This window comes from Anabrus simplex, chromosome 2 (genome assembly GCF_040414725.1).
Source record: "Anabrus simplex isolate iqAnaSimp1 chromosome 2, ASM4041472v1, whole genome shotgun sequence".
Lineage (NCBI taxonomy): Eukaryota > Metazoa > Arthropoda > Insecta > Orthoptera > Tettigoniidae > Anabrus > Anabrus simplex.
In genome coordinates this window covers 560,665,916-560,690,903 of record NC_090266.1, presented here as the reverse complement: position 1 = coordinate 560,690,903, position 24,988 = coordinate 560,665,916, and the positions used below count along the sequence as shown (strand labels likewise).

General features: G+C 36.6%; 1 protein-coding gene across 9 annotated transcripts in view; it reads left to right on the top strand.

The window, feature by feature from the left end:
• Positions 1 to 24,988, top strand: part of LOC136864227 (tRNA-queuosine alpha-mannosyltransferase) — a 277,090-nt gene that overhangs the window by 173,106 nt on the left and 78,996 nt on the right. The window lies entirely within an intron of this gene.

The window sequence follows — 24,988 nt, the reverse complement described above, 5'->3', positions numbered from 1 at the left end:
GACATAATTTTTTTGTTGTTGACATAATTACACATTCTTTGCACATTAAAAAATGGATATCATCCCGGTGTGATATTTATGTACTTAACTGGTGTAGGGTGGCTGCATGCTTTGTGTCCTGGTTTTGAAAATATTAATAGTTTTTCTTTGTGTGGTATGGCTGGAAATCCTCCAGACACAGAAGAACATTGGTGTTTGGAATCTCCTTTAAACATAAAGAAACTCGCCTCTTTTATACTTTTTTGCGGGGGGGGGGGGGTAAATAAACTTAACGGCGGTGGGGTGTAAAAGGAGGTGAGACAAATTGATTTTACTGTTCATAATGTACTTATAAGGAGCCTCCGTTGCTCAGGCAGCAGCGCGCCGGTCTCTCAGAGCTGGGTTCCGTGGTTCAAATCCCGGTCACTCCATGTGACATTCGTGCTGGACAAAATGGATGCGGGACAGGTTTTTCTCCGGATGCTCCGGTTTTCCCTGTCATCATTCATTCCAGCAACACTGTCCAATATTTCATTTCATTTGACATTCATAGACCATTGACTGAGAGGCATGCTTCGGCAGCCGGCACAATTCCTATTGTTGCCGCTAGATGGGGCTTTATTCATTCCATTCCTGACCCTATCGAATGACTGGAAACAGGCTGTAGATTTTCAGTGTACATATTCTGATCATAAACCGATCATTTTAAATCTTTCCTGGGTTCGTTTTCAACAGCCATCTTTTCCTTCGGAGAACGTTCTTAGATTACAGTAGATTCTCCTGGCATATAAATAAAAATGTAAACACATTTGAAATAAATGATAGGAATGAGATTGACTGTCCAATTGTTCACCTCTATAATAAGGTCAATAATGCTCGGAAGTACAGTATGTCATTCGTATCGCCAGAAATCCCGCACACTTGCCTACGCGCGACGATGGTGCTGGTCACATTGTCAACAATGACAATGGCAGCAGATGTAATTTACCGCCAAGTAGCGCTCTTGCATCTTGCTGTGGGGTCCAGAACATATAATAATAATAATAATAATAATAATAATAATAATAATAATGTTCTGGACCGTCGTAAAATGTGCGGATCGCGCTGGAAATGGGTCCTGGACGGGTAAAGACTAAGAATGCAGTCTGGTCGCGTGTTCAATACCGCTAAGGCACCCAAGACGACACCACGCCACATCTCCTGAAGGATTTGATCCATATTAAAAATGCTTATAAGGAAAAGATGGCAAAGATTTAGGGACCCAACTGACCGAGCGGAATACCTGGACCTAGCCCGGGAAGTTCGAACTCGATTGCTGGAAAGAAAGATTGAAAAATGGGAGGAAACTTGCCGTAATCTATTAGAAAACGAGTCAGATCGCGAATTTCGGCGGATTATATATCTAAAACAATAAGCATTCAATTATAAATTTCAGTATAATACCGTAGCGAAGCATGGGTATCTTGCTAGTCTTTATATATAAAAGAACTTGTCCTGACTGACTGATTCATCATCGCTGAGCCAAAACTACTGGACATGAAGAAATTAAATTTTTGGGATACATTCATATTAAGACGTAGGTGCTCGCTAAGAGAGGATTTTTGGATATTCCGTCACTAAGGGGGTGAAAAGGGGGGTGAAATTTTAAAATGAGTGTATCTGTATCTCAAAACTTTAAAAGCTTACAGATGTAAAAATTGGTATTTAGCATCTTCTTTAAAAATAAGGAAACATGTATTTTTTTGTTTTCGGAAAATCCCAATAGGAGGGGTGAAAAGGGAGAAAAAGGAGTTGAATGCATTCAATCAGGATACCGGTACTTATATGTCACAAACTGAAGATATTACAGACCTGAAAATTGGTACTTTTGATCTCTTTTAAACAAAAAGAAACACGTATTTTTTGTTTTTGAAAAATCGAATTAATGGAACGGTGAAAAGAGGTGAATTTTTAATATGAGTGTATCTATATCTCAAAACTTTGAAAGTTTACAGATGTGAAATTTGGTATTTAGAATCTTCATTAAAAATAAAGAAACACTTATTATTTTGTTTTCGGAAAATCCCATTAGGAGGGGTGAAAAGAGGGTGAAAAAGGGGTTGAATGCCTTTAATGCGGATACTTATATCTCAGAAACTGAAGATATTACAGACCTGAAAATTGGTATTTGGGATCTCCTTTAAAAATAAAGAAACACATATTTTTTTGTTTTTGGAAAATCCCAATAGGAAGGGTGGAAAAGGGTAAAAAAGGGGTTGAATAACTTTAATGAAGATACTTATATCTCAGAAACTGAAGATATTACAGACCTGAAATTTGGTATTTGGGATCTCTTTTAAAAATGAAGAAACACATATTTTTGTTTTTGGAAAATCCAATTAATGGGGGGTTGAAAAGGGGGGTGAAATTTTAAAATGAGTGTATATATATATATCTCAAAACTTTTAAAGTGTACGTATGTAAAAATTGGTATTTAGAATCCCCTTTAAAAATAAAGAAACACATATTTTTTTGTTTTTGGAAAATCCCAATAGGAAGGGTGGAAAAGGGTGAAACAGGGGTTGAATGCCTTTAATGAGGATACTTATATTTCAGAAACTGAAGATATAACGGACTTGAAAATTGGTATTTGGGATCTCCTTTGAAAATAAAGGAACACATATTTTTTTTGTTTTTGGAAAATCTAATTAGTGGGGGTTAAACAGGAGTGACAACTTGGGGTGAATTTTTAGAAAGACTATATCTACAGTATATCTCAGAAACGTAAAATGTTACAGACGTAAAATTTGGTATTTGGAATCTCCCGTAAAAGTAAAGAAACGTAGGTGATTTGTTTTTTGGGAACTCCAATTAAGGGGAACTAAAAAGGGAGTGAAATTTCAAAATGAGCATTTCTACAGTTTATCTCAAAATCTTAACACGTTACCGAAGTGAAAATTAGTATTTTTATCTCTATGGAAAATAAAGAAACATGTATTTTTTTGTTTTCTCAAAAAACACTTGGGTGGAGCGGTAAACGTGACTGAGAATGGGGTTGAAATCTTTTAATTAGGATATTGATATCTCAAAAGCTGAAGATGTTACACATGTGAAATTTGGTATTTGGAATTTCCTTTAAAAATAAAGGAATACGTATTTTTTGTTTTTGGAAATCCACCTAATGGGTGGAGGGAAATTGAAAAATTAGTTGAATTATTTGTATGTTAATACTATTATCTCAAAAACAAAAGATTTTGCAGACGTGAAAATTGGTATTTTGAACCTGATTTAAAATTAAACAAACACGTATTCTTGGAAATCCAAAGAATTGGGGGGGGGGGGGGGTGAAAGGATTGAAAAATAAATTTAATTAATTGTATGAGGATGCTTACATCTAATAAAAACTAAAGTTACCAACGTAAATTTGATATTTGGATCTCCTTTAAAAACAAAGAAAAAGCGTTCTTGGCAAAATCATTTTAGGGGGTGAGGCTGAAAAGTAGTTGAATTCCTTTTATGTGGACACGTATCTCAAAAACTGAAGATGTTAGAGTCATGATAATTGGTATTTAGAAGATCCTATACTATTAAAGAGACAAGTATTTTAACGGGAAATTCAATTAAAGGGGGGGGAGTGTGAATGAAAGTGAAACAAGTGAATTCTTTTTATGGGGATACCTATATCTCAGAACTGAAGGTAACAGACGTGAACATTGGTATTTGGAATCTCCTTTAAACATAAGGAAACACGCCTTCCTGTTTTTTTTTTGGGGGGGGGGGGATAAATCTATTTAACGGCAGTGGGGTGAAAGAGGAGTTGAGACCAGTTGATTTTACTGTTCATAATGTACTTATTCTGATCATAAACTGAGCATTTTTAATCTTTCCTGGGTTCATTTTCGAGAACCATCTTTTCTTTAGAGTGCGTAAAATTAGATTGCAGTAGATTCTCCTAGCATATAAATAAAAATTCAAACACATTTGAAATAAACGATATGAATGGTATTGACCGTGCAATTGTTCACCTCTTTAATAGGGTCAGTAATTCACGGAAGTATATCATTCACTTCGCAGAAATCTCGCACACTTGCCTACACGTGACGATGGTGCTGGTCACATTCTCAGCCATGACAAGGACAAAGGATGTAATTTACCACCAAGTAACTGACTTGCATCTTGCTGTGCATTCCAGACCATCAATAATAATAATAATAATAATAATAATAATAATAATAATAATAATAATAATAATAATAATAATAATAATAGATGGGCTCAGTGGCTCAGACGGTTGAGGCGCTGGCCTCCTGACCCCAAATTGGCTGGTTCAATCCTGGCTCAGTCCAGTGGTATTTGAAGTGCTCGAATACGTCAGCCTCGTCTATATACATAAAAGAACATGTCCTGACTGACTGACTGACTGACTGACCGACCGACTGACTCATCATCGCCGAGCCAAAACTACTGGACAGAATGAAATGAAAATTGAGGATCCATTCATAGTACAATGTAGGAGCTCGCTAAGAGAGGATTTTTGGATAATCCGTCACTGAAGGGGTGAAAAGGGGGGTGAAATTTTAAAATGTGTGTATCTATATCGCAAAACTTTAAAAGTCCACAGATGTAAAAATTGGTATTTGGAATCTCCTTTAAAAATAAGGAAATACGAATTTTTTGTTTTTGGAAAATACGAATAGGAGGGCTGAAAAAGGGATTGAATGCCTTTAATGAGGATACTTATATCTCAGAAAATGAAGATATTACAGACCTGAAAATTCATATTTGGAATCTCCTTTAAAAATAAAGAAACACTTATTTCTTGGTTGTTTGAAAATCCAATTATTGGGAGAGTGAAGAGGGGGGTGAATTTTTAAAATGAGTGTATCTATATCTCAAAACTTTAAAAGTTTGCAAATGTAAAAATTGGTATTTAGAATCTCCTTTAAAAGTAAAGAAGCATGTATTTTTTGTTTTCAGAAAATTCCAATAGGAGGGGTGGAAAAGGGTGAAAAAGCGGTTGAATGTCATTAATGAGGATACTTATATCTCAGAAACTGAAGTTATTACAGACCTGAAAATTGGTATTTGGGATCTCCTTTAAAAATGAAGAAATATGTATTTTTGTTTTTGGAGAATCCAATTAATGGGAGGGTGAAAAGGGGGGTGAATTTTTAAAATGAGTGCATCCATATTTCAAAAATCCCAATAGGAAGGGTGAGAAAGGGTGAGAAAGGGGTTGAATGCCTTTTATGAGGATACTTATATTTTAGAAACAGAAGATATTACAGACATTACAGACCTGAAAATTGGTATTTGGGATCTCCTTTGAAAATAAAGAAATACGTATTTATTGTTTTCGGAAATCCACCTAAAGTTGGGGGGGGGGGGATTGAAAAATTAATTGATTTTTTTTTGTATGAGGATACTATAATCTCGAAAAGAAAAAAAAAGATTTTGCAGATGTGATAATTGGTATTTGGAATCTGCTTTAAAATTGAAGAAACGCGTATTCTCAGAAAGTCTAATAAAGTGGGGGAGGTGAAACAATTGAAAAATTAATAGAATTAATTGTATGAGGATATTTACATCTATAAACTTAAAGTTGTTACAGACATGAAAATTTGTATTTGGATCTCCTTTAAAAAGAAAGAAAAAAGCGTTTTGGGGGGAAATCTTCTTGGGGGAGGGGGTGAAAAGGAGTTGAATTGCTTTTATGAGGACACATATCTCAAAAACTGAAGATGTTAGAGTTGTGATAATTGGTATTTAGAAGATGCTTTACTATTAACGAAACAAGTATTCGTTGCCGGAAAATTCACTAAAGGGGGGGGGGGGGGGAGTGTGAAAGGAAGTGAAAAAAGTGATTTCTTTTTATGAGGATACTTATATCTCAGAACTGAAGGTAACAGACGTGAACATTGGTATTTGGAATCTCCTTCAAACATAAAGAAACACGCTTTCTTTTTCGAGGTATGGGAGTAAATTAACTTAACGGCGGGGGGCTGAAAAATGCGTTGAGACCAATTGATTTTACTGTTCATGATGTACTTATTCTGATCACAAACTGATCATTTTTATTCTTTCCTGGGTTCGTTTTCAAGAGCCATCTTTTCCTTTGGAGAACATAAAGTTAGATTACAGTAGATTCTCCTGGAATATAAATAAAAATTTAAACACATTTGAAATAAACAATAGGAATGATATTGACCGTGCAACTGTTCACCTCTATAATAAGGTCAATAATGCACGGACTGGGACTGGGACACAGTGTTGGAGGAGGAGTGGTGGAAAGACCGAAGGAAGTGGAGAGGAACCATATTTGCCCTTACCCAGCTACAGCTGGATAAAGGGAAATGATGATGATGATGATGATGAATGCACGGAACTGTATCATTCGTGTCACCAGAAATCTTGTGCACTTGCCTACGCGCGACGATGGTGCTGGTCACATTTTCAGCAATGACAATGGCAGCAGATGTAATTTACCGCCAAGTGGCGGTCTTGCATCTTGCTGTGAGGTCCAGAACATCAATAATAATAATAACAATAATAATGTTCTGGACCATCGTCCTAACGTGCGGATCGCGCTAGAAATGGGTCCATCGTCGCCATAAGACCTATCTGTGCCGGTGCGACGTAAAGCAACTAGCAAAAAAAGAAAAAAGAAACGGGTCCTGGCCAGGTAGTGACTACGAATGCAGTCCGGCCGCGGGTTCAGTACCGCTAAGGCACCCAAGATGACACCACGTTGGATCTCCTCAAGGATTTGAACCATATTTAAAATGCGTATAGGAAAAGATGGCAAAGATTTAGGGACCCAACTGACCGAGTGGAATACCTGGAATTAGCCCGGGAAGAACGAAATCGATTGCTGGAAAGAAAGATTGAAAAATGGGTGGAACTTTGCCGTAATCTTTCAGAAAACGAATCAGATCACGAATTTTGGCGGATTCTCTCAGAAAACGAGTCACATTGCAAATTTCGGCGGATTATATATAAAAAGTTAAGCATTCAATTATAAATTTCATTATAATACCGTAGCGAAGCACGGGTATCTTGCTAGTTTTTAATAAAATTGATGATTTTTGCTGTGACTTGGTGAGACGTGAAGTATATACATGCCTTACTAAAGCAAGTCACCAACCGTACAGGAATTGTTAAAACATTTGAAAAATGTGTGTGGCTTTCTTTATGAGAAAACTACTCTACGAGAGCTATTGATAAAATTTGGGTTTTGTTTTTGTATTCTGAGGAAAAAACAGATTGTAATGGAATCTGCTAGAATAGTAGCTTGGCGATATAAATTCATAGACCGTCTCTGGAAGTTGCATTCTGAGGGGTGCAGAGTTGTCTATCTACATGAAACTTTGTACGATACTCATGACATTGTAAAGAAGGGTGGGATGATGGAACTTGTAATTGCATATTGAAAGCACAAAATTGCGAGGCAAGCGTATTATGGTATTGCATGCTGGAGGCAGTGAGGGCTGGGTTGAGAATTGCCTTTATTTGTTGGCTAAAAGCATTGCAGACTGCAAAGCTGATAGCCATGACAAAATGACAGCTCAAGTTTTCGAAAACTGGTTTAGGTCTCATCTTCTAGAAATCCTACCACGTGACCGAAAATGTGTAATCGTGATAGACAACGCAAGCTATAATTCACAGCAGCTGATTAGGTTTCCTTCCATTAACACTAATATTAAGGTCATTGTTAAGTTTATGGAGTACAATAACATTCCCGTGCCAAAACCTGTACCCATCAAGGCAGTTATGTTGCAGGAAATCAAATCAGCCAATATCAGTAAAAGGTACGCTGTAGAGGAGATCGCAGCCTCATGTGGACATGAAGTTTTGCGACTACCTCCATATCACTGTATTTTAAACCCCATAGAAATGATCTGGTCTCAACTGAAGGCATATATTAGGAAAACTAATGTTACGCCAACTTTGAGTGTTAGAGTGTGTCAACTTCTGCATGAAGGAGCTAGAACGATCGGTCCTGAGAGGTGGTCTGCTTGTGTTCGAAGCACCGTTAAGACGGAAGAGAAATACATGAAACACAACATGGATAGTAACCAAGATAGATTTGTAATTCACCTAGCAGAAAATGACGAGGACGACGACGAATAGAGGTAAGGTAAATAGATACTGCATTTTATTTTTAAATATAGCTAAGTTTGCTAGCTATTTTATGTCTGAACTACGTACTCCGATATTTATTATTATTATTATTATTATTATTATTATTATTATTATTATTATTATTATTATTATTATTATTATTACCCCAGTCCCTAGTTCATGATTTTACTTTTCCTTTGCCGGGTGAGTTGGCCGTGCGGTTAGGGGCGCGCAGCTGTGAGCTTGCATCCGGGAGATAGTGGGTTCAAGCCCAACTGTCGGCAGCTCTGAAGATGGTTTTCCATGGTTTCCCATTTTCATACCAGGCAAATGCTGGGAAGTACCTTAATTAAGGCCATGGGCACTTCCTTCCCACTTCTAGGCCTTTCCTAGCCCATCGTCGCCATAAGACCTATTTGTGTCAGTGCGATGTAAAACAAATTGTAACATTTTGTTGTTCTTTTCCTTTCTTTACTGAAAGCGAGACGCTGATATTAGCAGCATAAAATTAATATTTTTATAGGCCTACTTTGGTATCAATTTAAGTTTAGTATTTTAGTAGACCTATTTGTATGCAAAAATAGCACATGGCGATCATTTACGGCTATTTGAGAGTTCTTTGCTGAGTTTATTTGCCAATTCCCTCTTCCTGTTTTTTTTCTTTCTTTCTTCTAACATCTGTGACCACTGCATGGGTTAAGCATGAAAGAAATTATTCTGCAATATTGGTTTGTGCTGTGGTTCATGATCAGGTTTTTATATTTATATTTTGACTTTAGAATAAATTAAATGTTGACATGTTTAAATAATCAACGCAAAACATGACAACCTTGCTCATAAACAGGGACCAGTACCATTTCTTGCCTCGAATCCCAACCCGATAATAACCAACATTTTGGTCCATTGCATGAGTTCTGCCCATGCCAGAATTGTATTGGGAAATCAGCTTAGGTCTTTCAACCATTATTGTTCGTTTCAGATGCTTAGAAAACCTCTTCACTGGAACCACTTCTTGGGTGCCACATGTTGTAGACAGCACTGTGACAACGGCTTTGTCCATCCGCCTTACGTAGAGTTGGCCATCATTCATTTCGATAGCGGTCTCAATAGAACCCCTTTTTTGAAAAACGAGCTTTGCTTGTCATTGGGCATTCCTCAGGATTTCTATTTTCCCGTATAGTCCCAATAGCAGGATATCCAAGAAAGCTCAGATACGAGAGCAGAGCTGCACCACTGAATAAATTGTCCATGTATAAATTGTACTGTAGATACCTTTTCTCCTCTGGAATCTCATCTAGTAGCACTAGCAGAGGGCTTGCAGCTTTACCGAACACACCATCATACTCCTGTTTTGATGCAGGCCTCTTGCCTTGGTATAATTCAAAATTGACCAAATAACCATCTTTTGAATTTAAACACCGAAGTTTAAAACCAAACCGTATTGGCTTACCACGAATAAATTGTTTGCAGCTGTGCCAACCGAAATATTGAATCATACGACAAATCTTGCTCTGGCACAAAATTCTTGACACACTTCTCATACAACGTATCCATTACTGGCCAAATTTTACACGCTTTATCCTTCTCATCGATCTGCATATTATCTGCATAGTGGAGAAATTGACATGTCTGGAAAAATCTGTCCCTCCTCATCGACTTTTTTGCTATTTGCTTTACGTCGCACCAACACAGATAGGTCTAAAGGCCGGTCTCCACTGATTAACATTTAACACCAACATGTTAAATTTAACATGTTACAATTGACTCAGAATGTTGAGGTTAACACTTTTAACATGTTGGCGTGTTTTCCGCTCCAAGTGGAAAACATGTCAAGTCAATTCGTTGTTCGTGAGATGTTGGCCAGCTTCGGCAACTTCCTTGCCGTTTCCATGTTAACAGATAGTCAAATGACGTGCTTCTCGTGAAGTAGGATTATAGTTACAACACTCTGCAACACTCATTCTCTTTGTTATAAGCTACAAATACTGTACCGGTACCGGTACGCGCACGTGTGTCGTTCTCTCTGCACTATACTAATATTTATAGTCAGAAATGGAGTGGAGCAAGATTACTTTGGACTTAATTAATGATATAATATAAAGGCCTTGTTTATGGGATGTCTCATCAAAGAAATACAGATGTAAAGCGAAGAAGGCCGACAGTTTCCAGGAACTCTAAATTATCTATAATTGTTCCCGCGAGTGCAATGAAAAAAACCTAATGTCCCTCCGCTCCCAGTACAGTCGAGTATTGAAAAAAAAAATCAGAAGTCAGGTGCGGGAGCGGACGAAGTTTATACTTCAAAGTGGTTTGCTTTTAAAGCAATGAGCAGGATGAGGGGAGGAAATGTGTCTAGTAAAACTACATTTCTAAGTCATAACAAGAAGCAACAGTGGCAATAACAAAGGGCCAAATCCTCTTCATGTGAGTCCATTGTCCTTATTTGAAAATCCTAGACACCACCTAAATGTATTACCACAAATTGATATGATGAACTACTTAGGGCTTATATATAAACAAAGAAAGTCAAGTTTAACATATTTATTAAGTGTGGACACAATGTTAAATGAAACAGTATTCAACATTTAACATTGAACATGTCGATGGTGTCGCCAGTTAACATTTAACACTTTTAACATTTAACATGTTGTTGTTAAATGTTATTCAGTGGAGACCTGCCTTTATGGCGACGATGACGATGGGATAGGAAAGGCCAAGAAATGGGAAGGAAGTGTCCATGGCCTTAATTAAGGTACAGCCCCAGCATTTGCCTGATGTGAAAATGGCAAACCACAGAAAACCATCTTTAGGACTGCCGACAGTGGGGTTCGAACCCACTATCTCCCGGATGCATGCAAGCTCACAGCCCCCCCACCCCCTCATCGACTGAGACACTGTTTATCATATCATCATGCATGTCCCAATAAGAACGCTTGCAGGGCAACTTGTTGTGTCCAGAAATGAAAAGTATGGTGATGAAGCGACAAATTATCAGAAGTTATTTGTGGGACCGTACAATTTAAAAACATTGCATACTTTTTGGTCTCTTGAACTAAATGTTCGATCCACAAATAATTAAAAAATGTCAACAAATAGTCATGGATTTATACTTGCTATAATTAGGCTCCGGGAATGTGGACAATCGCCTTATATCAAAATCAGCCCCTTTGGTCCATCACTTATGCACTCTTTTGCTGTTTCAGGTATTGAAACAGATCTTGCATCACTAGACACGAAAGACACTTTGTCCTCTGGTAACACACCTTCATTATCAGAACTAATTCCAATTCTTTCATTATTTACAAGCTTTTCCAGCACTGGCACACAACTGCCGAGAGCTGAGATTATCAATAAGCCCCCCACCATCTTCATCACCAGAGTCTTCGTCTGTAAGTACACTTACGTCAGGCGGTTCCACAAAAATATCACTATCGACATCCTCTGTCAGCAGCATATCCAGTGCTTCTGAAAAGGAAAATCTCTTCCTGCAAAGAAGATGTATGAATTAGGATAAAGTAATGTGATCTGACAGCTGCAGCAAGTTTACTGAGTATAAACGCCTAGCGTTGCCATATGGCAACACTAAAGATTCAACAAGGACTACTACTATGGCATTGTGCGCTCGTACTATTTCAAATGCTTACATCATATGTAATGAAGTGTGCACAACACTATTGTAAACATAATCTAATGAAACAACTTTATTTATGAATTGTATATCCTACTTACGCAAAGCTGGCAGCCATTTTGTCTTGTGTCACAACTTTAAATTTTCAATTTAAATAAACATGATTACTCGATTCTACAAACACTTCTCTAACTGCCGGGTGACACCACAGCCTTCAAGAACCCTTCATGTTGCCAACAGTACTAAAAGAAAAAAAAAGCACAAAAATCATTGCTATATGGCAATGCACGACACTAAAGCTAATTTTAGACAAATTCTTGACCGGAGGGGGAAAATTCTTAGGATCATGTTGCAAGGTTGAGAGATTAAAGTTAGTTCTATTATATTGGGATTTCCCAATGTTGTTAAATTTCTTATCAAAAATGTTCTGTTTACATGCCAAAATGTTTTGAAGTTTGCAGTTGGTTAACTGCTGAAAGTTGTCCCACTGGAGCTGCAGGGTATGATTAGCAGCTTCAAATGAAACTCTTACAGTTTAGTGTTCAAAAAAGGACTTTTTTCTGTAAGGAAACTTGATCTTATCTTTTAACCATACCTTGTTAGTCTTAAGATGAGTTTGAAAAGTGCATGTAGAAAGTTTGTGTCATTTACTACAACGTTTTAGAAAGTTCATGGTCAAATTGTTTATAAGACTTTTTTCTTGAGAAATGCTATGTCTTTTCCAATCTTGGCTATCTTTATCTTCATTTTTTGTTATTGGAATGCCTCCTTAAGTGTGTGGTTGGCTTCAACTATATAGGTAATAATTTTCATATTGAGGCCTGTATTGATGGATATGACTTTATTTACAAAAGAAAAGCTTTAATCCCACCTAATCAATACATTAATTTGAGGTAATTAGCATTAACTCATTCAAAAGTTTTGCACTAGATTTGATCAATGTAATGATCATCTTCAGCAAATCAAAGAAGATAAAAACACCACCAAGAATGAACCATAGCTATCTAAAAACATAACTGTGAAATACCCATTTAAAGAAGTCAAATGGGACTGAGAAAGTCCTATGCAATGAGCAAGAGAATATGTACAAACAATGGGTTAATGATTCTAAAGGTTACTTATATAGTCCACAATATTATATGTTGGCTTAAAATCTTGATGTCTAATTAAAATAAAGTAACAACCACATTTTAACTTACATTAGTCCACTGAAAATCTAGACTATTGTTTTTTGATTGAACATATAAAAATATAAAATGTTCCAGGCATGTAAGATTTTGGTGTCTGGTTGACACTAGTTGATTGTACAAGGCCTCTGTATATAGCTGTAGTCTGCTATTTTTATCCAAGGTGCACCCATATTATTTCAAATGCTTACATCATATGTAATGAAGTGTGCACAACACTATTGTAAACATAATCTAATAAAGCAACTTCATTTTGGTGTTTCCACGTACAAATTAATGTTGAACGAAGAAAGTTCAGTTGTAAAGGGATGTCCTACTTGTTGAGTGGAAATATAAATTCATTAATATTAAAGGTAGTATTATTAAACTGATCAAGAAATATAAAGTACTCTTCAGTAATATTAAAGGGGGTCTTTCTGATTCAAACTAATTATGTTTAAATTCTGTTGAATATTAGCGAAATGATGATTAAAATCTTTGATATGTTGCCCCGTAGTGGGAAACTTATTGTTTTAGTGCGTAGATATGTTCGAGATAGCATGCATTAAAATTCCTCCTGGTCTAACCTACATAGGTGGTTTTGCAGTCAACATCCAAATTTGTTTGATGTATTTATGGAATTGGCATTATGGAGAAAACAAAAATTGTTGTTAATGGTTTTATATGCTACATGAATGTTATATTTCTTGAAAGGATTAGTGATGTAATGAATACTATTATAATTGAAAGTAAAAGTGGCATACTTTTGTGTGTTTGGCTCTCTGATGAGATTTGATTTAGATTTGTATTTGGTTTTATTAATGAGGCTGTTTATGTAGTGGAGACTGAGACCATTACTTAGAGCTATATTACAGATTTTATTTAATTCTGTATTAAGATAGGACAGAGATGTCGGAATGTTGAAGACTCCATTAATCATACTGTGGTACATTGCTTCCTTATGAGAACTGAGGTACGTGGAGTCTGCCCCTATGGCAGTGGGAGTCTGCGTAGGTTTTTTAAATATTTTGATAGTGACATGGTCATCATTTCTAGATATTGTAAGTTCCAAGAAATTTATAGAATGATTATTTTCTTTCTCAAATGTGAACTTGATGTATGGGTCCAAGTCATTTAATAACTTCAGTACCATTTCACAATTAGTTGAGCATTCATCCAGTAACACAAGGACATCGTCAGCATACCTCAACCAACACATGATGTCTTTTATGTTATTAATACTTATATATTCCAGATGATCAGTATAAATCTCAGCCAAGATCCCTGAGGTCAGCGAACCCATGGGAAGACCATATTATTTGTATATAGTGCTGTTAAAGGTAAAATAATTATTGTTATTCAATCCATATATGTAAAATAACTTGTCCTGACTGACTGACTGACTGAGTGATTCATCATCGCCGAGCCAAAACTACTGGATGTAAAGAAATGAAATTTTGGGGATACATTCATATTAACATGTAGGTGCTCGCTAGGGGAGGATTTTAGGATATTCCATTGCTAAGGGGTGAAAAGGGGGGGGTGAATTTTTAAAATGAGGATATCTATATCTCAAAAACTTAAAAGTTTACAGACATAAAAATTGGTATTTGGAATCTCCTTTAAAAATAAAGAAACATATTTTTTTGTTTACAGAAAATCCTATTAAGGAGGGTGCAAAGAGGGGGGAGAAAAGGGGTTAAACACCTTTTATGAGGAGACTTATATCTCAAAAACTGAAGATGTTACATACATGAAAACTGAAATTTGGAATCTCCTTTGAAAATAAAGAAACACATGTTTTTGTGTTTTTGGTTAATCTGATAAGTAGGGGGCGAAAAGGAGTGACAAACAGGGTGAATTTTTAAAAAGACAATAATTCAAAATTATCTCAAACACGTAGCATATTACAGATTTGAAAACTGGTATTTGGAATTTCCTGTAAAAGTAAAGAAACTTTTTTTTTTTTTTACGGAAAATCCAATTAAGGGGAACTGAAAAGGGGGGTGAATTTTTAAAATGAGCATATCTACAGTATATCTCAAAAACTTAACATGTTGCAGAAGTGAAAATTGGTATCTGGAATCTCCATTAAAAATAAGGAAACACGTATCCTTTGGTTTTCGGAAAAAAAATCCCTTAATGGGTGGGGCGATGATAGAATTAAAAAATTAGCAGAATTGTTGTATGATAATGTATGTATATATGCCAAAAAATCTAAAGATATTACAAACGTTAAAACTTTTATTTGGAATCTCCTTTAAAAATAAAGGAACATGCATTTGGGTAGGGATTAACTTGGTAGGAGGGATCAAAACGGAGATGAATTCCTTTTACAAGGATACATATATCTCAAAAACTGAAGATTTTACAGTCATGATAATTGGTATTTGGAAGCTCTTTTAAAGAAACGGGTACTGTTTGTTTTGGAAAATTCACTTGAGTGGGGAGTGTGAAAGGGAGTAAAAAATTGAATTCTTTTTCTGGAGAAACTTATATCTCAAAACTGAAGGTTACAGACGTGGAAATTGGTATTTGGAATCTCCTTTAAAAATAAAGAGACGCGCAATTTTTGGATGGGGGGAAACCAACTTAACCGGGCAGTGGTGGAGTGAAAAATGAGTTGAATTCTTTTCATGAGGATACTTATATCTCAAAAACTGAAGATGTTACAGACATGAAAATTTGAATTTGGAATTTTCTTTCAAAGTAAAGAAACACATAATCTTTGGAAAATCTACTCAAGTGGGGTGAATTAATTGAAAAATTAGATGAATGCTTTGTATGAGGATACTTACTGTATATCTCAAAAACTAAAGATGTTACAGACGTGAAAATTAGTATTTGGAATCTCCTTTAAAAATAAAGAAATGCATATTTGGGGGAGGGGGATCACTTGGGGGCGGTGGCAGTGAAAAAGGACATTAATTCCTTTTTATTAGGATACCTATGTCTCAAAACTGAAGGTGTTATAGTCGCAATAATTGGCATTTGGAAGCTCCTTTATAAATAATGAAACAAGGGTTTTTTTTTTGTTTTTTTTAGGAAACTTCACTTAAGGAGGGGAGGATCAGAGGAAGTGAAAAAATTTATTTCTTTTTATGGAGAAACTTAGATCTCAAAAATTTAAGTTTACCCACGTGAAAATTAGTATTTGGAATCTCCTTTTAAAATGAAGAAACACGCATTTGTTTTGTTTTTCTTTCGGAAAATTGATTAAAGGGGTGTGGGACTGAAAATAAGTAAATAAGGAGTTGATCTATGTTTATGAGGATATTTTATCTTAAAAACTGAAGCTGTTACAGACGTGTAAGTTGGAATTTTGAATTTCCTTTCAAAATAAAGAAACAGGTTTTTTTTTTCTTCGGAAAGTCCACTTATTGGAAATTCTAAGTTCCCATGGAGGGAATTAAATATTTTTCCACCAATAGAGCATATAAAAAATCAGATCAAAAATTAGATGTATGGCTTTCCATGTGTTTGCTCTATTAATCAGCGTTTCGTCTTAGGTCTGACACTGGACTCATCAGAGTGGGATGTGTCAGACCCTACCCACTGACGCTGGGGTGTATGCAGGTGAACTTATCAGAAGCCTATTTAAGAGGCACAGTCTGATAACTGCATATGGGAGATAAAACTCCACAATGGAATTAATGCCCGCCTAGCAATTCCGAATGGAAATTCTAAGTTCCCATGGGGAGAATTATATTTTTCCACCAATAGAGCATATAAAAAATCAGATCAAAAATTAGATGTATGGCTTTTCAGGCGTTTGCTCTATTAACCAGTGTTTCGTAGTACTTATTCTTCCAATACACCAATACGACACTTAGTTCACACGCATATTGCAGATGTTAGTTTTATTTTGCCAGTTTCTTAGAAAAATTAATCATCTTAATCTTATCTCAACAAATCTCACGCGAAGTACTTCTTTACATATATAATACTATAAATACCGACAATATTCCCTTCCTGATCTTTAAGGAATATGCACACTCCCCGATATGGTTCACAGTAGTGAAATACCCCTGATACAAAAAATAACTTCAACATATTTCCCGCCTCTGCAGATGATGAAATGGAACTCTGAGTAGCACTCTGTCACTCAAACTGAATCAATTTTGCCTTTATTAACTTACATCTCTCAATAAATCACATCCTCCTTGGCAACAACAATTAAAAGACCAATACTGTGGCTACAAGATGGTTGAATTATTCCGTAATCCGCACAATGTTTATTTGTTCTTAGACTTCACTAGCACATTTAAGTTGAATGGGGTACTTACCTCCCACAAATGATGAATGGTCATGTACTACAAATTTATGTTCCTATACGTGTTCTTCCTCACTTAACCACTAAATACATCTCGATGCTTACCTAACATCGAACACAATTACTCTTCCTGTAATTCACTCAAATTACCTCACGTCACTGCCTCATACTGACTATCCCTCGGATACTGGTCGTACAGCCACGTAACACACTTCAATACATTTTCTCTCACTAGGAACACCTTCACTTACCTCTCGTATATCTTTAAAGAACACATGTTACCAAACACTTACCTCAGACCATCATAATTAACACACACTGCTTTGCTAGTTTCCTCCCAGAACAAACACACACTACTTAAATCAAAGTCTACTCTACTTCCATGATTTGCAACCAAGTCAGCTCTTAAAATAACTGAATACACAAGTTGGTACAGCAAGGCATGGCTGAAAATTACAATTAACTTCAATCGTGAAAGGTACCGCTATCATCTTATTTACTCACTATGACTTACCCAACGGCTGTTATAATATCTAATAGTACCTTCACTTACCTTCTTCATATCACAGTTTCTATCATCGGAGTTACTACTTCACTACTTACATCATATTCTCAGTATTATAAGTACTTACATCACTTAACAGAACACTTCTTACGTCTACCTTACTTCATTATATGCAACTACGTCATTACTTAAATATCTCACTTAACGCTACTTAGGTCACAATCACACTACTCTTAATTCTACATTCATTACATAACTACTTATACTACATACCTGTTCATCTTATACCTTCAGCCTGTCCACTTAACTTACCCGATTCCCTGTGAATTTGAAATACTCTGGCTCGATAACGACACCTGAATAACATTCACATTCAGACTATCATAGTCTCTCTGATAACTCAAATCCGTACGCCTCCCATCTTCCGATTCTCTCTGGTTACTCCTCTGACCTTCTCTCCCACAACTCAAATTCATACGCCTCCCATCTTCCGATTCTCTCTGGTTACTCCTCTGACCTTCTCTCCCACAACTCAAATTCATACGCCTCCCATCTTCCGATTCTATCTGGTTACTCCTCTGACCCCTATCACCATTGACACAACTATTAATCCTCTGCGGATCATGATCACTACCTCTTTTCTGATACACGGCTAACATTTTCCCCCTCTCTCTACTATACTACTATCCCCAGACATCATGCGCTCTTTCTCTCGCGCGCGCCCTTCCACACATTCCTCCCAAAGCCTGTAAATGAACTTGTCTTTCAATTCTCCTAAATTAGACATATTATCCCAGTACACTCAAAACCATATTCTACTTTCACTGATAAAAACATTCGACAAGATTTCCCGCACGTATTCCCATTCAATAACATTATTCCTCGACTTACTTGCAAATCTTTTCTCAACTAGTTTTACAAACTCTATAGGATTAAACTGTTTTCCAGAAAACTTGGTTAAATCACGATCCCTACTGAACAAACCACTCGCTACTATCACCTCTACCGCCGTCTCACCTGTAAATTCCTGCCGTATCACTTCCTGGCAAGTCAAAATTTCTTCTTCCACTCCTCTCTCAGCCTTCTCTTCCTCTATTCTCACGTCTTCCTTCAATTCTTCCTCTCTTTCTCTTACCTGCTGTGATAGTGTTTCCTGTTCGTTCCGTAGTTCAGTGACCTCCACAAGTTTGCTTTCAATTTGTTCATTTGTACTAATCTGTTCCCTCGTCTCTTCCACAACTACATTGTAAATCTTGTCCAATCTTTTCTCGACTACCTCATGAATTTCTTCCCGATTACTAGAACTTTTGTCACTAAATTCTATGATATTCTCTGAAAATGCTCCTTTGACATGCTCAATCTGAGTATGAAGATTGCTCCGATTCGACTTCATTTCACCTTCAATTTCAACACACTCTTCATCTAACTTACTTTCTAACTTAGATTTATGATCATTTATTTCTAATACCTTAGTATCTATTTTACTAATGGTCACATTAAAATTTTCGTTATTACTGCCAATTAATCTTCCATTTAACTACTATTTTCATTATTCCTACTAATTATTTGATCCATTTTTCTACATATCTCTTTCGTACTATTTTCGTTACTACTAATTATTTGTTCTATTTTATTACATAGAGAGTTAATCTGTTTATTACTATTTTCATTACTACTATCAATCATTTGTTCCATCTGTTTCTTATTATTTTCAATCAGTTTCTTATAGTTTTCATTATTGAGCTCGGTCATTTTTTCCATTGGTTTATTACTGTTTTCATTATTAGTATCAATCTTTTCTTCCATTCATTTATGACTATTTTCACTACTACTATGAAACTTTTCACTGAGCTCGGTCATTTTTTTATTACTGATCTCGGTAAATTTGGCCATCATCAACTTTATAAAATCTTGGTTCATTCCCCCCGCGATTTCCTTTTGAGTTCCAGTGTGCTTCTCAATTTCTGCACTTTCCTGAATTACCTCAGAAGCTTTCATCGTATTCACCTGCTCCCTACTATGAATTTCACCTTGGATGTCCACAGAAGCAATGACCTCGTTGTCACATGACTTGTTATTGTCTTCCATGTCCATCTTTGGTTCACTAGTGATAGTATGCGATCTCAAATTAATTTCCCTCTTCAAATCCCTTGACATATCCCCAAACTACAAAATATATATCACAAAATTACACTCCTGACATTTACCGGTAATAATTCCGTTGGCTTAAATGTGCATACTCTTCCCAAAATGAACCTATAATATGCTGTCATTCAGACCAAGTTCTGAATTTATTTGTGTCCCACATTGTGTCGACACTTTGTAATTGTTCCTAACTCATTGACTAACTTTTGAAACACATAAAACTGCATTTAAATTGAAAAATATGAAATGTCTGCATTTAAAATGGAAATTATGAAAATTAACATTCATTAAATAAAATACAAAATCGTCGAACCTTGTACTCACACTTACTTCTGACCTGCTTACTTACACATACGTTATTTGAAGGGCACCAGCTACCACTCAGTGCAGCAATAATAGAATGAGAATCTTGACTATCTCTAGGGTGTGGGGTAATAAGCTTACTTTTGACAACATACCATATAAGTTCTGGGAAAAGGAGATTGGCGTTCGGTTTCCCCATTAATTTTGAGGTTAAGATATTTTACTGTCATTGAAATAATACTATGAATTCATTTGATAAAACAAAATATATTCTTGAAATTGTATATAAAAAATAGTAAGTCTTGTTGCGATAAAACAGATGTGAAATGAAATTATGACATTGCAACTGAAAGAAACTAGGCATGAATTTAAATTCTTCTTGACCGGACATTTAACAATTTATACGAAATATATCCCTCACTGTTTCACATGACTGTACCTTCAACACTTTGAGTGTAATTATGACGTATTCCTTAAATCTGGTGTTTACTGTAGATGTGTCACGCCTAATTTGGTGATGTATCCATGTGACTGCTTCTTCTCCATATCATATGATTTCTTGGTAAATCTGTATGGTATTCAACTAAGTGACCGACCAACTTTGGCCTCACTCTCTCAATGACCAAAGACTAATGCCTCACTGAGTCCTCTCCATCTCGTACCCTTAATGACCAACTGTGGCCTCTGCTTCCAGTAGAATAATGACTGTCCACTTATCCATTTGACTTCTTCACTGTTCAGCTTCCGTTTAACTAATGACTGACGCTACAATATGCAGCCACCTGTTATAGACGTTGCATGGCACACCTACGTAATCTCCAGAAATAACCATGACCTACTCCCACATACGCGACAAGTATTACATGTAATGGTGAAATCCCCTGGGGCTCCCTAAGAAACTCAAAGGAACTGAGCTCAGTGCTAAGTGAGCACGATGACGTAGCCATGACGTGGCGATGACTTGACAGAAATGTCAGCAGTATTGCACAATATAGCAATGCCATATCCAACATCTGACATATAACAATTCTCACTGTACATATCTTGAGTGTTATTCTACACATACGTATGTATGCATACATCTAAGTACAATCCTGCAAGCGACAAGCACTGCAAAATTGAATTGAATAAGAATGATAATTACAATAATAGTAATAATATCACAGATAAAATAATAATAATAATAATAATAATAATAATAATAATAATAATAATAATAATAATAATAATACAGGTAAAATAATAAAATAATAAAAATACAGATATCATCTTGTAAATGATTTGAACCGTTACATGGTAAACGGTCCAAGTTTTGGAACATACAACAATGTTGTGATGACAACAGCGTGGTGCATCATGAGTTTCGTGTTCACAGTCGGGTTTTTATTCATGAACACCTGGTGTGATAGTCGTCCAAATGCTGTGTGGGCAGCACCAATTCTCTTCTCCACATCTTGCTCACAATTACAGCACACAGATAGGATACTACCCAAGTATGAAAAATTGTCTACCTGCTCCAGTAGAGTATCTGAGATGGAGACCTTGAAATGTGAAAGGGTTGTGCCTGGTGAAGGTTTTGCCAAGACCTTGGTCTTTTGAATGTTAATGTTGAGACCAAAATGATTACATGCACGCTTGTAGCAGTTAACTGACTATTTCAATTTCTCTGGTGTGATTGTAGGTCATGCTGCATTATCTGCATACAGCATCTTGGTTACCTTTGTAACCCGGGTGAGCCTCTGGGAGTGAAGTCTAGCTACGTTGAAAAGGCTTCCATCAGAAAGATACCCAAGCTCCACACCTGGGTTGTTTGTAGATGATTCATATAGCATGGCAGTCAAATATGCGGCAAATAGTGTTGGAGCAAGCATACAACCTTGTTTTAGTCCATGAGTAATAGGAAATTCATCTGAGATCCTATTCTGATGGCAAACCTGCCTGATCATGCCATCATAGAGGATGTGAACCAGATCAACAAAGTACTGAGGACAGCCAAAGTGTTTCAGCACCACCCACCTAGCAGGTCTTGGAACCGAGTCAAATGCCTTTTCCAGGTCATAAATGACTAAGAGATAATTCTGTTGCTCACTGCATTTTTCCTGAAGTTACCTTCCAGAGAAAATCAAATGAGTTGTGCTTCTGCAGATTGAAAACCCACACTGGGACTCTGAAAGGGCCCTCTCAGAGATAACCTGTAGACTGTTAAGCAAAATTCTTGCGAGAATTTTACCTACGATAGGATAGTAGTGATATACCACAATAGTTGCCACAAACACTGCGATCACCTTTCTTGAAGATTGTGATGATGGTGGCATTTTTTAGTTCAACATGTACTTTACTGACTTCCCAAATTTGGAGGATGAACGGATTGATCACCAGCTTGAATTAACTCCAGAGGGAGTTATTTGGGTCAGGTGCCTTTCTAGATTTCAGTCGATTGTCAGCTACACTGAATTCTTGATAAGTTGGCAGAACTGCTGTCCATGGTTGTTCAGGCTAATGAGGCACATCACAAAGAAAGTCTTCATCACCAATGGAAGGACGATTTACAAGGGTGGAGAAATGCTCCATCCAACGCTCCAGGATTTCATGGCTGTCGGTAAGAATGGTAGAGTTGTAAGCCCTTTTCAGTGTATCTGATGATGTTAGAGGTGGACCATACAGCTCTTTTGTTACTGCATAAAAGTTCCTCAGGTCCTAAGTATCAGATAGTCTCTGAATTTCTTGAGCTTTCTGTTGCCACCAGGTATTCTGAGTTTCTCTTATCTTTGTGTGACATGTTCTTTTGGGTTCTAGAAAACGTGCTTTTTTCATGTTGGAGGATGGATCTTGAAGATGGGATAGATAGGCTTCCATTTTTGAGTTGATGAGACACAAAATTTCCTCATTGTTGTCGTCAGACCAGTCTTGCCTCTTCTGCATTACAAAAACCAATGGTTTCCTCGGCTGACTTATCTTCCTCAAAGTGGCCCATTCTTGCTGAACATCATTTGTGTCAAACGAATTTAATGTAAACTGGACATTGATCATATTTTGAAATTCATTGGCAAAGGATTCATTCTGAAGTTTAAATTTGTTTGCAAATTTGGAGGAATTTTGGATAACTCAGAATTCGGTTAACTGGGGATTTATTGTATTAAGAATTTATGAAAGGAACAAAGAATCTTTGTAGTCAAGCTAATCGGTCATTGATCATTATTCCCATCAACATTATTATTTTATTCTTACCATCCTCTTTCATTTCTACACTTACTTTTCCCTTGCACTTCTCCACCACATTTTTGTTTCTATGGTATTTGTCTTTGTTCCATATGGAATGTTTGGTATATACATCAGCAAATAAAACATCATTTTCATTTCTATCAACCTGAACTGGCAACCAGTGAGCAAGAACCAATTGATCCATTCCAGTAAATTGTTTGGGGCGAGTAACCCGTGTTGACAAGTTCCTGGACCGTAGTCAAACAATCAACACTGTTCAGTACTGCAATACCTTCCACCATTTGCAAACAGCAGTCAAGGACAAACGGCCCATTGGTCTGTTAAAAAAGGCATTTAAGGATTGGCATTTTTTACTTTGATGTTGAATTCATGGACAGTGCTCGCAACAGGTTCCAATTTCAGTCAAAGAAGTTTTACCGTATTCACTGCTTTGTGAAATAATAGGACAGGTGTTTGTGTAACTTTGGAGATTACTTTTGAAATAAACCTTGTTGATTTTATCATGTGGCCCATATTCTGTTTTCTTTTTATCCACTCTCATACAAAATTAGTATGCTATTCAGCTACGTATTGATACATTTTACATAAGAATTATCACTAAATTTATATAATTATTTCATATCTGGTAAATGTTAGCCGGCACTGTGGTGTAGAGGTAGCGCACCTGCCTCTTACCCGGAGGCCCTGGGTTCAATTCCCGGCCAGGTCAGTGATTTTTACCTGCATCTGAGGGCTGGTTCGAGTTCCACTCAGCCTATGCGATTACAATTGAGGGGCTATCTGGCCGTGAGATGGCGGCCCCGGTCTAGAAAGCCAAGAATAACGGCCGAGAGGATCCGTCATGCTGATCACACAACACCTCATAATCTGTAGGCCTTCGGGCTGAGCAGAGGTCTCTTGATAGGGCATGGTCCTTCGGAGCTGTTGCACCATGGGGTTTGGTTTGGTTTTGGTAAATGTTAGGACATTAGGAGGGCTCCACCCAGAGCCCATCATCACTAGCAGGCTGCCAGTGGTAAAGGCTGCTCCAATGCAGCATTTCATATCTTCCTGTGTAGTTGTTATGTCCTAGTAGCAGACAAAATCTTTAACTTTCTCCACAGAAAAAAATAAATTGTGTTAAATTGCAGTATCGGGCTGACCACCTAACCCATTCATCTATCTGGTCACGGCAATCTGTACACTGTCTTGCATTAAGCTGGGCACCTATTGTGCTGATACCAAAAATTTTTAGAATGACATATTTATTGAAGTTTGGTAATCTGTCTATAAAGTGTGGTGTTATAAGATGATGGCCCACTATCCCACACCACACATTTACTCTCCAAGGATGTTGACTTTCCAGTTGGGAGAACTAATGGAGATTGTTAACCGACCAATCATACTTGTTTCTGAAGTTGATATTGCCATGATTTGTAAAGATTGATTTGTCAGTAAGCAAAATACTTGACAAATCTGGTAAAAATAGAATTGGCTCTCTATATATTTACTTAAGATGTAAGAGTCCTTTTCCTTTATATTTTTTAAAATGTGTTACAGTAATTCTCTTTTATGAATTCTGAAGAGTACTGCAGTATATGTTTCTTTGTTAAACTGGATATTGGGAACTTATTATTATTATTGTACTGATCTGAACTTTCCTGGAAGGTTGTGCATTGACAATTCAT